The following is a 13,180-nucleotide window of genomic DNA, read 5'->3' on the forward strand; positions in this document are numbered from 1 at the left end:
CTCGGCCACTTCCTGAGTATCAGAAGCACTTAAGACACGGAGGGAGCCGCTTCAGAGACAAGAAACTCCCTTCAGTTAGAACATTCGTTCATTCAGTTGAAGGCCGAGAGACTCCCCGAATTCAAAACATTTGTTTCCCCCTCTTTTGGCTGATAGCTCACTTTCAGTCCAGCGTCGAGGGTGAGCTTCAAGTGCGACAACTCTTCCCCACATGTAACTACGAATAATTAATCCGCTCACAGATTGCCCCACTTTATTCATTCAAAGGAAAATGAGCTATGAAGTTTAAGGCTGCTCGTTTCAAAATTCCATTTGAAGTACCAGTAGAGAAAATGATGGCAGTAACCTTAAGTGTGTTAACCCTATGGACTTGTCTGCCGTCGGACAGGGTCAAGTGCCAGTGGCTTCCTCGTTAGTATAGTGGTGAGTATCCCCGCCTGTCACGCGGGAGACCGGGGTTCGATTCCCCGACGGGGAGCACGTAGCTTCTTTTTGGTCTAGCTTTCATCAGAGCACTGGATCATGCCTGTGAACTATTAACAACCTATTAATAGTCATATCGACTATTCATTTCTGTGGTACGTGGTTTGATTCTGACAAAACTCCTTTAGTGACTGCGTTAGATGGAGCGAGTGACTATACCAGACTCACCAATGGGGCATTCTTGTTTGGTTTGACTCCTTAACAGTCACCTTGACTGCAGGCCTAGTAACTTGCTGTCAGCCCATTGCCACGAGCTTCCTGCTTTCTATCACTGCTTTTCAGCAGTGAGTACAACCTGAATTTCCAGATAGTCACCCCCTACCTGTAGTGCTGAAGCTCAACCTGGTGTCGGGCCTAGTATAAGGGGCAAGGTGTAGCTCAGCAACTTGAAAGATTGCAGTTTTCGACATAGTTCTCTTACCGGGTCTCTCACTCGGTGACCTCGCTAAATAAGTTGCTCACACTGTTCAGCACACTTTAAATATATTCATTAATTACTGCAAATATCGTGCGTTCTGTTTATTTATGGCGTGCTACACTTCTAACACGTGGAAACTAACTCGAGCTATTTGTGCATAAGTTTGAGTCGAGGAAATCATGGCTGCAAAGAGTCAGTAGACCAGCGCATACCGCAGCGTGTGCGTGCGTGTGTGCACACATATAAGCGTATCTACCTATCTGCCTCTCCATCTATAGCAATAGCTATATGTGCGTATCGTAGACAGACAGCTAGCTAGCTAGCTGGCTGGCTAACTAACTAGAACACAGTGAGATGTCTAGGAGAGGAGGCGAGCAAGCAGGTTCTGTAGTGTAGTGGTTATCACGTCTGCTTAACACGCAGAAGGTCCTGGGTTCGATCCCCAGTGGAACCATTATGCCAGTGCAAGATAAGAGAATTGGGGTAGGCGTGATGAAGCATAACAGATTCGTTTCCAGTAACCCAATCCTTGGTTTGAGATACCTTTAAATGTGCTCTTGATTGCTTCAGATAAAACTGCTTCAATTGAGAAAAATCCTGCTCTGCTGTGCGACAGTATATCAGTTGACGTACAGATTGCAAGGGCACAGAAACAATTGCCGACGTCTTTAGATTACGTTGAAATGTGTTTAAATGCACAGATGCTAAGTATTTTGAAATAAAACCGCAGCTCTTTTAGTAACATCTTTACAGGTTGGTAGGTGGCCACAAGGCCTCTGGCAGGTCGATCACTAGGGAGCCTGACCGGGTCTCCTCACTGCCCCAAAGTAAGTTCGGCCTGGAAGATCAGTTTTATTAGCGGGTCAGCACCTGAGGTCTCTTCAGTAGCAAGAAGAAGCGTCCCTGGGTGGGCTTGAACCACCAACCTTTCGGTTAACAGCGAGCAGCTAACCGATTGCGCCACAGAGACATAGGATCACCTTCTCCAAAAGTACAGCAAAAAGGGGAAACCTCTCCGTCGCACTACAAACTCAAACACCAGAGATTTAACCGGTGTAAAATACCATCATTACCTTGGAGATATTATGAATAAGCTTTGTGTTAATACAATGGGAAAAATGTCTGATGAGCATTGTATATTATGTCTCCATAAAAACAAGTGAAGAGGTATTCCGGTAAGACTAACTCATCATTTTGCAAACTGCGCACAGACTGCAACACGGTAGAATTGTGCACTGACACTTTGCAGAGTATTGCGGGTGCGCAGTTTGGGTTTTCAGCGGGTTGGGTTTGCAGAGATTGAGTGAGTTAATGCAGCCATAGATGGCTGTCACCTTTTGGTGGGTAAAATATGGCACGCAGCAGGTGAGAAGATGTGCTGGGTATTGATTGGAAAGGAACATGTAAGGCAGAGAAGGAGCAAATGCAGTTAAAGTAGAAGTGCCAGTAGTGCGTGCAGGTGCTTGCTTTCTTCGAGAGTTGACTATATCTCAGGTGGCACAGGACATCAGCTAAGTCGGTATAGCTGGCGTGCAATGGTGCTGTGAGCACCCCAGGCTTGACATGCCCCGCTACACTCTGACTTGCCCTGTAGCAGTGTTGTCTTAGCCGGTAAGGAGTCGCGAAGCCACATTAGAAAAGAAGGAAAGACCGAAGACAACTGCATGGATGGAAATGAAAATGAAAGAACTACGAATCTATCCCAGGCCGTTGGTAAATAATCCTCAGAAGAAAGTTCTGTCTTTGCTGTACACTCTGCGATAATCAATATTATATCTCTGATAACTGATCTGTTAATTCTATATTTAACAACATACAGCGTATACAACTGAAAGTGGAGCTGTTGTAAATATGGTATACAGTGGTTTGAAATGATAGTTAAGAATACTGTGTAAATGCTATCTTAATGGAAAATGAAAAAATATCTGAGGGAGAAAAGTAAAAAAGAAAGAGGCGTGAGAGCAGAAACTGAAGTGGCACGGATGGGAAGAGGGGACAACAGCTCAAGAAAGTGTCTGACAGGGGCTGTCCGCAGTGGCTCGCCCTCACTGGGAACAGATATACTTCTGGCAAGATCGCCTGTTGTAGAGCATCCTCTCCAGTAGAGTCGTGGGGACAGAAGATGAAGTACTGCAGGACAAAACACCATAAGTGGGCAGGCTGACACGCGTAAGAAACCTGGATTTTAAAATTCTAAGACAGCCCGAGGAAAAGTTTCAGAGAGTGACCGCGAGCTAAAGCATGGCTTTATGGGTATGCTAATCAGGTGATGGGTGACATTTCATTTTATAGCCTTTTTGTCAGTTCTCAAATTAAAAGAGAACCCGCGCCGCACAGATGTGATACCCGAGCAGAAGGGGGAATCTGTTTTTTCGACAAACTGAAAGGATAAACCACGGAAATCAAACTTGTTTTACCAGCTCATTAGCATGACCAGAATGCCATGGTTTACCATGTATTTTCTCCCACTTGCGATTCTTTCTTTGTCACGAGCTGGATTTGGAAACAGACGGTGTCGTTTCTCAGCACAGATGTCATCACACTCCTTCATTTTCGAAACGTAGCTGAGTTTTTTGGTCGCTGTAATCTTAATAAACTCCTCTTGTCTTATCAAAGGAGGTCCAGCAACCACAGCCTCCCCGCCCGAGTTGTTTGGGGTTTCGATTTTCCACCCTCCCTTTTATGTCAGCTATGTGCCTGTAGTTTTCCTAGTATCAGTCACGTCCTGGTGGGTGGCATCTCTTCCTTGTCAAGACAAGGTGCTTCTTATATATTTCGTATAGATTGCCATCCGTTGAGATCTAGTCTTTCTTACGTCTTCCTCTTTGGCCGGCATCTCACGTGGTCAGCAGTTTGCATCCTGACATCACACGTCCTAGAACTCAATCTTACATTCTTCTCGGCCACTTCCTGAGTATCAGAAGCACTTAAGACACGGAGGGAGCCGCTTCAGAGACAAGAAACTCCCTTCAGTTAGAACATTCGTTCATTCAGTTGAAGGCCGAGAGACTCCCCGAATTCAAAACATTTGTTTCCCCCTCTTTTGGCTGATAGCTCACTTTCAGTCCAGCGTCGAGGTGAGCTTCAAGTGCGACAACTCTTCCCCACATGTAACTTCGAATAATTAATCCGCTCACAGATTGCCCCACTTTATTCATTCAAAGGAAAATGAGCTATGAAGTTTAAGGCTGCTCGTTTCAAAATTCCATTTGAAGTACCAGTAGAAAATGATGGCAGTAACCTTAAGTGTGTTAACCCTATGGACTTGTCTGCCGTCGGACAGGGTCAAGTGCCAGTGGCTTCCTCGTTAGTATAGTGGTGAGTATCCCCGCCTGTCACGCGGAGACCGGGGTTCGTTTCCCGGCGGGGAGCACGTAGCTTCTTTTTGGTCTAGCTTTCATCAGAGCACTGGATCATGCCTGTGAACTATTAACAACCTATTAATAGTCATATCGACTATTCATTTCTGTGGTCCGTGGTTTGATGCTGACAGAACTCCTTTAGTGACTGCGTTAGATGGGCGGTGACTATACCAGACTCACCAATGGGGCATTCTTGTTTGGTTTGACTCCTTAACAGTCACCTTGACTGCAGGCCTAGTAACTTGCTGTCAGCCCATTGCCACGAGCTTCCTGCTTTCTATCACTGCTTTTCAGCAGTGAGTACAACCTGATTTCCAGATAGTCACCCCCTACCTGTAGTGCTGAAGCTCAACCTGGTGTCGGGCCTAGTATAAGGGGCAAGGTGTAGCTCAGCAACTTGAAAGATTGCAGTTTTCGACATAGTTCTCTTACCGGGTCTCTCACTCGGTGACCTCGCTAAATAAGTTGCTCACACTGTTCAGCACACTTTAAATATATTCATTAATTACTGCAAATATCGTGCGTTCTGTTTATTTCGCAGCGTGCTACACTTCTAACACGTGGAAACTAACCTCGAGCTATTTGTCGCATAAGTTTGAGTCGAGGAAATCATGGCTGCAAAGAGTCAGTAGACCAGCGCATACCCACGCATGTGCGTGTGTGTGCACACATATAAACGTATCTACCTATCTGCCTCTCCATCTATAGCAATAGCTATATGTACGTATACGTAGACAGACAGCTAGCTAGCTAGCTGGCTGGCTAGCTAGCTAGAGACACAGTGAGATGTCTAGGAGAGGAGACGAGCAAGCAGGTTCTGTAGTGTAGTGGTTATCACGTCTGCTTAACACGCAGAAGGTCCTGGGTTCGATCCCCAGTGGAACCATTATGCCAGTGCAAGATAAGAGAATTGGGGTAGGCGTGATGAAGCATAACAGATTCGTTTCCAGTAACCCAATCCTTGGTTTGAGATACCTTTAAATGTGCTCTTGATTGCTTCAGATAAAACTGCTTCAATTGAGAAAAATCCTGCTCTGCTGTGCGACAGTATATCAGTTGACGTACAGATTGCAAGGGCACAGAAACAATTGCCGACGTCTTTAGATTACGTTCGAAATGTGTTTAAATGCACAGATGCTAAGTATTTTGAAATAAAACCGCAGCTCTTTTAGTAACATCTTTACAGGTTGGTAGGTGGCCACAAGGCCTCTGGCAGGTCGATCACTAGGGAGCCTGACCCGGTTTCCTCACTGCCCCAAAGTAAGTACGGCCTGGAAGATCAGTTTTATTAACGGGTCAGCACCTGAGGTCTCTTCAGTAGCAAGAAGAAGCGTCCCTGGGTGGGCTTGAACCACCAACCTTTCGGTTAACAGCCGAACGCGCTAACCGATTGCGCCACAGAGACATAGGATCACCTTCTCCAAAAGTACAGCAAAAAGGGGAAACCTCTCCGTCGCACTACAAACTCAAACACCAGAGATTTAACCGGTGTAAAATACCATCATCCCCTTGGAGATATTATGAATAAGCTTTGTGTTAATACAATGGGAAAAATGTCTGATGAGCATTGTATATTATGTCTCCATAAAAACAAGTGAAGAGGTATTCCGGTAAGACTAACTCATCATTTTGCAAACTGCGCTGAACTGCAACACGGTAGAATTGTGCACTGACACTTTGCAGAGTATTGCGGGTGCGCAGTTTGGGTTTTCCAGCGGGTTGGGTTTGCAGAGATTGAGTGAGTTAATGCAGCCATAGATGGCTGTCACCTTTTAATTGGGTAAAATATGGCACGCAGCAGGTGAGAAGATGTGCTGGGTATTGATTGGAAAGGAACATGTAAGGCAGAGAAGGAGCAAATGCAGTTAAAGTAGAAGTGCCAGTAGAGCGTGCAGGTGCTTGCTTTCTTCGAGAGTTGACTATATCTCAGGTGGCACAGGACATCAGCTAAGCCGGTATAGCTGGCGTGCAATGGTGCTGTGAGCACCCCAGGCTTGACATGCCCCGCTACACTCTGACTTGCCCTGTAGCAGTGTTGTCTTAGCCGGTAAGGAGTCGCGAAGCCACATTAGAAAAGAAGGAAAGACCGAAGACAACTGCATGGATGGAAATGAAAATGAAAGAACTACGAATCTATCCCAGGCCGTTGGTAAATAATCCTCAGAAGAAAGTTCTGTCTTTGCTGTACACTCTGCGATAATCAATATTATATCTCTGATAACTGATCTGTTAATTCTATATTTAACAACATACAGCGTATACAACTGAAAGTGGAGCTGTTGTAAATATGGTATACAGTGGTTTGAAATGATAGTTAAGAATACTGTGTAAATGCTATCTTAATGGAAAATGAAAAAATATCTGAGGGAGAAAAGTAAAAAAGAAAGAGGCGTGAGAGCAGAAACTGAAGTGGCACGGATGGGAAGAGGGGACAACAGCTCAAGAAAGTGTCTGACAGGGGCTGTCCGCAGTGGCTCGCCCTCACTGGGAACAGATATACTTCTGGCAAGATCGCCTGTTGTAGAGCATCCTCTCCAGTAGAGTCGTGGGGACAGAAGATGAAGTACTGCAGGACAAAACACCATAAGTGGGCAGGCTGACACGCGTAAGAAACCTGGATTTTAAAATTCTAAGACAGCCCGAGGAAAAGTTTCAGAGAGTGACCCCGAGCTAAAGCATGGCTTTATGGGTATGCTAATCAGGTGATGGGTGACATTTCATTTTTATAGCCTTTTTTGTCAGTTCTCAAATTAAAAAGAGATCCAGCGCTGCACAGATGTGATACCTGAGCAGAAGGGGCAATCTGTTTATTCGACAAACTGAAAGGATAAACCACGGAAATCCAAACTTGTTTTACCAGCTCATTAGCATGACCAGAATGCCATGGTTTACCATGTATTTTCTCCCACTTGCGATTCTTTCTTTGTCACGAGCTGGATTTGGAAACAGACGGTGTCGTTTCTCAGCACAGATGTCATCACACTCCTTCATTTTCGAAACGTAGCTGAGTTTTTTGGTCGCTGTAATCTTAATAAACTCCTCTTGTCTTATCAAAGGAGGTCCAGCAACCACAGCCCCTCCCCCCGCCCCGAGTTGTTTGGGGTTTCGCATTTTCACCCTCCCTTTTATGTCAGCTATGTGCCTGTAGTTTTCCTAGTATCAGTCACGTCCTGGTGGGTGGCATCTCTTCCTTGTCAAGACAAGGTGCTTCTTATATATTTCGTATAGATTGCCATCCGTTGAGATCTAGTCTTTCTTACGTCTTCCTCTTTGGCCGGCATCTCACGTGGTCAGCAGTTTGCATCCTGACATCACCGTCCTAGAACTCAATCTTACATTCTTCTCGGCCACTTCCTGAGTATCAGAAGCACTTAAGACACGGAGGAGCCGCTTCAGAGACAAGAAACTCCCTTCAGTTAGAACATTCGTTCATTCAGTTGAAGGCCGAGAGACTCCCCGAATTCAAAACATTTGTTTCCCCCTCTTTTGGCTGATAGCTCACTTTCAGTCCAGCGTCGAGGTGAGCTCCAAGCGCAACAACTCTTCCCCACCTGTAACTTCGAATAATTAATCCGCTCACAGATTGCCCCACTTTATTCATTCAAAGGAAAATGAGCTATGAAGTTTAAGGCTGCTCGTTTCAAAATTCCATTTGAAGTACCAGTAGAAAATGATGGCAGTAACCTTAAGTGTGTTAACCCTATGGACTTGTCTGCCGTCGGACAGGGTCAAGTGCCAGTGGCTTCCTCGTTAGTATAGTGGTGAGTATCCCCGCCTGTCACGCGGGAGACCGGGGTTCGATTCCCCGACGGGGAGCACGTAGCTTCTTTTTGGTCTAGCTTTCATCAGAGCACTGGATCATGCCTGTGAACTATTAACAACCTATTAATAGTCATATCGACTATTCATTTCTGTGGTACGTGGTTTGATTCTGACAAAACTCCTTTAGTGACTGCGTTAGATGGAGCGAGTGACTATACCAGACTCACCAATGGGGCATTCTTGTTTGGTTTGACTCCTTAACAGTCACCTTGACTGCAGGCCTAGTAACTTGCTGTCAGCCCATTGCCACGAGCTTCCTGCTTTCTATCACTGCTTTTCAGCAGTGAGTACAACCTGATTTCCAGATAGTCACCCCCTACCTGTAGTGCTGAAGCTCAACCTGGTGTCGGGCCTAGTATAAGGGGCAAGGTGTAGCTCAGCAACTTGAAAGATTGCAGTTTTCGACATAGTTCTCTTACCGGGTCTCTCACTCGGTGACCTCGCTAAATAAGTTGCTCACACTGTTCAGCACACTTTAAATATATTCATTAATTACTGCAAATATCGTGCGTTCTGTTTATTTCGCAGCGTGCTACACTTCTAACACGTGGAAACTAACCTCGAGCTATTTGTCGCATAAGTTTGAGTCGAGGAAATCATGGCTGCAAAGAGTCAGTAGACCAGCGCATACCCACGCGTGTGCGTGCGTGTGTGTGCACACATATAAACGTATCTACCTATCTGCCTCTCCATCTATAGCAATAGCTATATGTACGTATACGTAGACAGACAGCTAGCTAGCTAGCTGGCTGGCTAGCTAGAGACACAGTGAGATGTCTAGGAGAGGAGGCGAGCAAGCAGGTTCTGTAGTGTAGTGGTTATCACGTCTGCTTAACACGCAGAAGGTCCTGGGTTCGATCCCCAGTGGAACCATTATGCCAGTGCAAGATAAGAGAATTGGGGTAGGCGTGATGAAGCATAACAGATTCGTTTCCAGTAACCCAATCCTTGGTTTGAGATACCTTTAAATGTGCTCTTGATTGCTTCAGATAAAACTGCTTCAATTGAGAAAAATCCTGCTCTGCTGTGCGACAGTATATCAGTTGACGTACAGATTGCAAGGGCACAGAAACAATTGCCGACGTCTTTAGATTACGTTCGAAATGTGTTTAAATGCACAGATGCTAAGTATTTTGAAATAAAACCGCAGCTCTTTTAGTAACATCTTTACAGGTTGGTAGGTGGCCACAAGGCCTCTGGCAGGTCGATCACTAGGGAGCCTGACCCGGTTTCCTCACTGCCCCAAAGTAAGTACGGCCTGGAAGATCAGTTTTATTAACGGGTCAGCACCTGAGGTCTCTTCAGTAGCAAGAAGAAGCGTCCCTGGGTGGGCTTGAACCACCAACCTTTCGGTTAACAGCCGAAGGCGCTAACCGATTGCGCCACAGAGACATAGGATCACCTTCTCCAAAAGTACAGCAAAAAGGGGAAACCTCTCCGTCGCACTACAAACTCAAACACCAGAGATTTAACCGGTGTAAAATACCATCATCCTTGGAGATATTATGAATAAGCTTTGTGTTAATACAATGGGAAAAATGTCTGATGAGCATTGTATATTATGTCTCCATAAAAACAAGTGAAGAGGTATTCCGGTAAGACTAACTCATCATTTTGCAAACTGCGCACAGACTGCAACACGGTAGAATTGTGCACTGACACTTTGCAGAGTATTGCGGGTGCGCATTTTGGGTTTTCCAGCGGGTTGGGTTTGCAGAGATTGAGTGAGTTAATGCAGCCATAGATGGCTGTCACCTTTTAATTGGGTAAAATATGGCACGCAGCAGGTGAGAAGATGTGCTGTTTATTGATTGGAAAGGAACATGTAAGGCAGAGAAGGAGCAAATGCAGTTAAAGTAGAAGTGCCAGTAGGGCGTGTAGGCGGTTGTTTTCTTCGAGAGTTGACTATATCTCAGGTGGCACAGGACATCAGCTAAGCCGGTATAGCTGGCGTGCAATGGTGCTGTGAGCACCCCAGGCTTGACATGCCCCGCTACACTCTGACTTGCCCTGTAGCAGTGTTGTCTTAGCCGGTAAGGAGTCGCGAAGCCACATTAGAAAAGAAGGAAAGACCGAAGACAACTGCATGGATGGAAATGAAAATGAAAGAACTACGAATCTATCCCAGGCCGTTGGTAAATAATCCTCAGAAGAAAGTTCTATCTTTGCTGTACACTCTGCGATAATCAATATTATATCTCTGATAACTGATCTGTTAATTCTATATTTAACAACATACAGCGTATACAACTGAAAGTGGAGCTGTTGTAAATATGGTATACAGTGGTTTGAAATGATAGTTAAGAATACTGTGTAAATGCTATCTTAATGGAAAATGAAAAAATATCTGAGGGAGAAAAGTAAAAAAGAAAGGCGTGAGAGCAGAAACTGAAGTGGCACGGATGGGAAGAGGGACAACAGCTCAAGTAATTGTCTGTCAGGGGCTGCTCGCAGTGGCTCGCCCTCACTGGGAACAGATATACTTCTGGCAAGATCGCCTGTTGTAGAGCATCCTCTCCAGTAGAGTCGTGGGGACAGAAGATGAAGTACTGCAGGACAAAACACCATAAGTGGGCAGGCTGACACGCGTAAGAAACCTGGATTTTAAAATTCTAAGACAGCCCGAGGAAAAGTTTCAGAGAGTGACCCGAACTAAAGCATAGCTTTATGAGTATGCTAATCAGGTGATGGGTGACATTTCATGTTTATAACATTTTTTGACAGTTCGCAAATTAAAAGAGATCCAGCGCTGCACAGATGTGATACCTGAGCAGAAGGGGCAATCTGTTTATTCGACAAACTGAAAGGAAATCCAAACTTGTTTTACCAGCTCATTAGCATGACCAGAATGCCATGGTTTACCATGTATTTTCTCCCACTTGCGATTCTTTCTTTGTCACGAGCTGGATTTGGAAACAGACGGTGTCGTTTCTCAGCACAGATGTCATCACACTCCTTCATTTTGAAGCGTAGCTGAGTTTCTTGGTCGCTGTAATCTTAATAAACTCCTCTTGTCTTATCAAAGGAGGTCCAGCAACCACAGCCCCTCCCCCCGCCCCGAGTTGTTTGGGGTTTCCGATTTTTTTTCACCCTCCCTTTTATGTCAGCTATGTGCCTGTAGTTTTCCTAGTATCAGTCACGTCCTGGTGGGTGGCATCTCTTCCTTGTCAAGACAAGGTGCTTCTTATATATTTCGTATAGATTGCCATCCGTTGAGATCTAGTCTTTCTTACGTCTTCCTCTTTGGCCGGCATCTCACGTGGTCAGCAGTTTGCATCCTGACATCACACGTCCTAGAACTCAATCTTACATTCTTCTCGGCCACTTCCTGAGTATCAGAAGCACTTAAGACACGGAGGGAGCCGCTTCAGAGACAAGAAACTCCCTTCAGTTAGAACATTCGTTCATTCAGTTGAAGGCCGAGAGACTCCCCGAATTCAAAACATTTGTTTCCCCCTCTTTTGGCTGATAGCTCACTTTCAGTCCAGCGTCGAGGGTGAGCTTCAAGTGCGACAACTCTTCCCCACATGTAACTACGAATAATTAATCCGCTCACAGATTGCCCCACTTTATTCATTCAAAGGAAAATGAGCTATGAAGTTTAAGGCTGCTCGTTTCAAAATTCCATTTGAAGTACCAGTAGAGAAAATGATGGCAGTAACCTTAAGTGTGTTAACCCTATGGACTTGTCTGCCGTCGGACAGGGTCAAGTGCCAGTGGCTTCCTCGTTAGTATAGTGGTGAGTATCCCCGCCTGTCACGCGGGAGACCGGGGTTCGATTCGCGGACGCGGAGCGCGTAGCTTCTTTTTGGTCTAGCTTTCATCAGAGCACTGGATCATGCCTGTGAACTATTAACAACCTATTAATAGTCATATCGACTATTCATTTCTGTGGTACGTGGTTTGATTCTGACAAAACTCCTTTAGTGACTGCGTTAGATGGTGCGAGTGACTATACCAGACTCACCAATGGGGCATTCTTGTTTGGTTTGACTCCTTAACAGTCACCTTGACTGCAGGCCTAGTAACTTGCTGTCAGCCCATTGCCACGAGCTTCCTGCTTTCTATCACTGCTTTTCAGCAGTGAGTACAACCTGAATTCTCAGATAGTCACCCCCTACCTGTAGTGCTGAAGCTCAACCTGGTGTCGGGCCTAGTATAAGGGGCAAGGTGTAGCTCAGCAACTTGAAAGATTGCAGTTTTCGACATAGTTCTCTTACCGGGTCTCTCACTCGGTGACCTCGCTAAATAAGTTGCTCACACTGTTCAGCACACTTTAAATATATTCATTAATTACTGCAAATATCGTGCGTTCTGTTTATTTATGGCGTGCTACACTTCTAACACGTGGAAACTAACCTCGAGCTATTTGTCGCATAAGTTTGAGTCGAGGAAATCATGGCTGCAAAGAGTCAGTAGACCAGCGCATACCCACGCGTGTGCGTGCGTGTGTGTGCACACATATAAACGTATCTACCTATCTGCCTCTCCATCTATAGCAATAGCTATATATGCATTATCGTAGACAGACAGCTAGCTAGCTAGCTGGCTGGCTAACTAGCTAGAGACACAGTGAGATGTCTAGGAGAGGAGGCGAGCAAGCAGGTTCTGTAGTGTAGTGGTTATCACGTCTGCTTAACACGCAGAAGGTCCTGGGTTCGATCCCCAGTGGAACCATTATGCCAGTGCAAGATAAGAGAATTGGGGTAGGCGTGATGAAGCATAACAGATTCGTTTCCAGTAACCCAATCCTTGGTTTGAGATACCTTTAAATGTGCTCTTGATTGCTTCAGATAAAACTGCTTCAATTGAGAAAAATCCTGCTCTGCTGTGCGACAGTATATCAGTTGACGTACAGATTGCAAGGGCACAGAAACAATTGCCGACGTCTTTAGATTACGTTCGAAATGTGTTTAAATGCACAGATGCTAAGTATTTTGAAATAAAACCGCAGCTCTTTTAGTAACATCTTTACAGGTTGGTAGGTGGCCACAAGGCCTCTGGCAGGTCGATCACTAGGGAGCCTGACCCGGTTTCCTCACTGCCCCAAAGTAAATACGGCCTGGAAGATCAGTTTTATTAACGGGTCAGCACC

General features: G+C 45.4%; 8 non-coding genes across 8 annotated transcripts; 6 read left to right on the forward strand and 2 right to left on the reverse strand.

Moving 5' to 3' along the window:
• The first annotated feature begins 406 nt into the window (after positions 1 to 406).
• On the forward strand, positions 407 to 478 carry TRNAD-GUC. Its single transcript has one exon. It is a non-coding gene; the product is annotated as a tRNA-Asp (tRNA).
• An 804-nt stretch (positions 479 to 1,282) lies between these two features.
• On the forward strand, positions 1,283 to 1,355 carry TRNAV-AAC. Its single transcript has one exon. It is a non-coding gene; the product is annotated as a tRNA-Val (tRNA).
• A 3,721-nt stretch (positions 1,356 to 5,076) lies between these two features.
• Positions 5,077 to 5,149, forward strand: TRNAV-AAC. The gene has a single exon. It is a non-coding gene; the product is annotated as a tRNA-Val (tRNA).
• A 445-nt stretch (positions 5,150 to 5,594) lies between these two features.
• Positions 5,595 to 5,668, reverse strand: TRNAN-GUU. The gene has a single exon. It is a non-coding gene; the product is annotated as a tRNA-Asn (tRNA).
• A 2,339-nt stretch (positions 5,669 to 8,007) lies between these two features.
• Positions 8,008 to 8,079, forward strand: TRNAD-GUC. The gene has a single exon. It is a non-coding gene; the product is annotated as a tRNA-Asp (tRNA).
• An 806-nt stretch (positions 8,080 to 8,885) lies between these two features.
• TRNAV-AAC lies at positions 8,886 to 8,958 on the forward strand. The gene has a single exon. It is a non-coding gene; the product is annotated as a tRNA-Val (tRNA).
• A 445-nt stretch (positions 8,959 to 9,403) lies between these two features.
• TRNAN-GUU lies at positions 9,404 to 9,477 on the reverse strand. Its single transcript has one exon. It is a non-coding gene; the product is annotated as a tRNA-Asn (tRNA).
• A 3,212-nt stretch (positions 9,478 to 12,689) lies between these two features.
• Positions 12,690 to 12,762, forward strand: TRNAV-AAC. Its single transcript has one exon. It is a non-coding gene; the product is annotated as a tRNA-Val (tRNA).
• The last annotated feature ends 418 nt before the right edge of the window (positions 12,763 to 13,180 follow it).

This window comes from Protopterus annectens, unplaced genomic scaffold (assembly GCF_019279795.1).
Source record: "Protopterus annectens isolate FY-2018-M unplaced genomic scaffold, PAN1.0 ctg61034_obj.part0, whole genome shotgun sequence".
Classification (NCBI taxonomy): Eukaryota; Metazoa; Chordata; order Ceratodontiformes; family Protopteridae; genus Protopterus; species Protopterus annectens.